This window comes from Amphibalanus amphitrite, unplaced genomic scaffold, assembly GCF_019059575.1.
Source record: "Amphibalanus amphitrite isolate SeventyFive unplaced genomic scaffold, NRLGWU_Aamphi_draft 000256F_arrow, whole genome shotgun sequence".
In the NCBI taxonomy this organism is placed as follows: Eukaryota; Metazoa; Arthropoda; class Thecostraca; order Balanomorpha; family Balanidae; genus Amphibalanus; species Amphibalanus amphitrite.
Window position 1 is genome coordinate 16,693 of NW_024881751.1, and position 3,311 is coordinate 20,003.

Genomic DNA, 3,311 nt, shown 5'->3' on the forward strand with positions numbered 1-3,311 from the left:
AAATGAAAAGATAAGGCATAAGAATGTTTTTTAACCACGCAAGGCCTACACTCACCCGGTGCATAATTAACTGGCGGCTCTAAATCGCAGAGTTACAACGCAAGGTCAAACCGTGATTGGTCCGTGATTGGCAAATATGGCGGATTGAAACGGACGCGCCAAAAAATGTAAGCAGTACCGTGGTTTAAAAATGTCATTATTTTTATTATTTTGTTTATGGTTTTTTAAATTGTAGTTAAGTTATTATTATAGAATTAAATATTTTTGTTTATTGTAATTAAATTAAATCTTTGAACAATTTTCTTTTATAAAACCAATCCATTTATTGAATGGCCAGCTGATTGCGACGCCCAGAACCTGCAGAAAAGCCGTTTTCCTATCGCCATTTTCGAGTCAATTCGCCAAATTTTATCAAATCACACCAATTGCTAGTGAAAAATGGAAGCCTTTTCTCTCCAATAAGTGGACGCGATGCCGCAAGTACCGGCTTGTCATACCGTTTTTCACTCTTAGTAGCGGGGGCTGCATTTATGCCCATATATGGTCATCAAAAGTCCATTTATTGACCAATCCATTTTTTGACGTTCACCTCGTAGTTTCCCCAACTGCACTGGTTTTCTATGGCCTGTTGTGCATCATATTATTGGTAATGTGAATATAGGTACTCCATACACTGCTACTTTTGGGTACATATAAATGTTTGACCTGATTTTAGTTCACTTCACCTTATTTTTTTTGCAGGAACAGTTATCACACCATTATTGTGCAAAAAATAAGGGTGGTTTAACGCGGCACTCTGTCAGCCACTTTTGGCTTCCATAGACATCAACAAGCCTATACCTCCAACACTACCAGAGGTTGATGCTAGCTCCACGGAATGCGCTGGCAGCTGCTGGCAGCGTGCCCATGAAACACAGCCAGGGGTTTCCTCTGTAAAGTCATTATTGTCTAGGTACATGGGCCTTTAGCAATTGTTAACAGCTATAAAAATTGGAATTAGAAATGTTCAGGTATTATGAGCATCAGCTAAACAGGGAAGCATATTTGGCTACAGCCCATCTTGCAACGCCTCAATGAAATTTAACGAGAAACTTAAATTGAGGGAGCAGCTACATAACTGAGGTAAAGCCCATAAATCCTTGTGGATTTACCTACATACCTGAGGTAAATCCACAAGGCACCTTGAGTTCAAACTATGAAGTGACTCCAAGCGAAATATAGCAGAAATTGGGACTTAAATGAGCTTAGAAATAATCTGCTTAGTTCATTTGAAATGTATTGTTACCCCCTTTCTAACCATGCATATTTTTGTGTCTTGTGAGGTCTCATATAGCAATAAAAATAGAAAAGTTATACAAGAGCAGTGACATGCATAGTTTGCTTGTGTTGTCACAACTTTGTACAATATTTCCAGCTTTATAATATGCAGTTATCAGTCACATTGGGCATCACACATGTATTTTTTTTTCCTGCAGGAGGGAAGACACAGGAGGGAACTAGTGACTCATGTTTTTGCTTCTATCGCTTCACCCCTGGGGAATCAGTTCCTACACTCCTTGAATATAATGGTCACCAAGGGGTGCTGTCCTGACACGTTCACTTTCTGTTGAGAAGGTTAGAACAAACACCATGTGTGTCATTTAGTTGCATATATAATACTTCAATGTTAAGTCTGCATAAAGCCTGGAGTCTGTAGCCACTCTTAATCCTAGGTTGTCGTGACCTTAATCTAGCCTGGGTGGATATTTTGCTGTGCTAAAAGCACGGACTCCGCTACGCCCCAGTGCGGCGGCCGGGGCGCCTCCCCTGGAAGAAGACGGCGCCGGGGAGGGGATGGACACTGTTACACTTGCGGTTTTTTGTGCGGGGTAGCGTATACCCTTCTTACAGGTATTTACTATTGACAATGCATGCGGGTGACCTCCACTGCACGTGACACGTGTAAAACAGAGAGGTGTCATTTTTGTTGTAATGACAATAGCACGGTACAACTTGATTGTAATGACAATAACTACATTATAAAAAGGATGTAGGCACCCACCGGGCAATGTGTTTAAATGTGTCACGGTTGGGGTGCAACTGCACGTGCACATGTGCAGGGTGACGCTTCCAGATGTCGAGAACGGCCGGGCCGATTGTGCTCAGATTTGGCACATCGCTAGAGACCGGTTAGTAGGGTGCCGTGCGCAAGTGGGAACTGAAAATGTCTAAAATAGAGATGTTGCAGCTTGAAGGAAATGCAATCAAACTGTCAATCATACAGTGATACTGTTTTTTTTTTTTTTTTACAGGAGACAAGATTGAAGTGCAGCCAACACTGCATGGTGCTTCTCACAAGAGCTGACCCATTGCTGTTTTTCAACTCTTCTGGAAAAGGTAATATTGGCAGATACTTACATTGTTTCACAATCTACGTTCTGGTATGGGTCTCCCCTCCGCGGACCATCTGGTGGGACCATCAACCGCTGGGACACGACCCAGCGGTTGTAGTGGTCTACTATTCATCTATAAATCTTAAAAAGTCCGCCGCCGTCGGGGTTACGCTTAAAAAGGCTTTATGCGGCGCCGTCGATTGACGCACGAGGGTGAAATTTTCACGGCTCGTGGGTCGCGTCATTCAACAGGTCGTATTAAATTTTGGGCACGATGCGGCCGGGGGTGCGCCCGTGGCGCGTGCTCATGTGCGCCATAGGGTTAGCATTAGAATCGGCAAAAGCAGGCTGCGGCGGCGTGACGCCCAAAAATAACCGCAGGTTGTTTGAAAAGACAAACACTATTCGTTAGAATTGTGTTTTTCTACTATTGAAAAACAACCGGAGCGGTCCGTCTCCGGGCTATGTTTTGCAAGTCTGGCCGCGAATCGAGACATCTTGACCGGGGCCTAGACGAATCGGTCAATCTTCGTAAAAATTTCAGGGTATGGGCTCCCGCAGGCGATCTACCTGATGGCACCGGTCGCTACTCGCTTAAAACCTCGTGGCACGTGGCACGTGCCATTCCATTTTCCCCATGTTAAGTCAACGGGGTGGGGTTTTGGACACTTTTTGCGCGATCGCCAATGGCGGGAAAACGAGCCAAGGAAGAGGTGGTTTTCTTCCCAGCATTTTATGGCAAACACGTTTGGGTACACGCTAGTGTGCGCCGTATACCCCTCAGAACTTCGTAACGTGTCTTTGCACGAGGTCAAAGTTGAACTTTTTTCGCTCCCCATGTTAAGTCAATGGGCGTTTTTGCAGAGACATTTTCATTCGCTCATTGTACAAAATTATATGATACGATTTTGCTTTAACTTTCAGGACTTGTTGAGAAAA

The 3,311-nt window shown here is 43.9% G+C and overlaps 1 long non-coding RNA gene across 2 annotated transcripts; it reads left to right on the forward strand.

Moving 5' to 3' along the window:
* Positions 1-275: 275 nt before the first annotated feature.
* Positions 276-2,330, forward strand: LOC122386590. Of its 2 annotated transcripts, none has more exons than XR_006257406.1 (2): positions 276-480; positions 2,292-2,330. It is a non-coding gene; the product is annotated as an uncharacterized LOC122386590 (long non-coding RNA). The 2 variants fall into 2 exon arrangements; XR_006257407.1 differs by lacking the exon at positions 276-480 and adding an exon at positions 1,085-1,122.
* Positions 2,331-3,311: the final 981 nt, after the last annotated feature.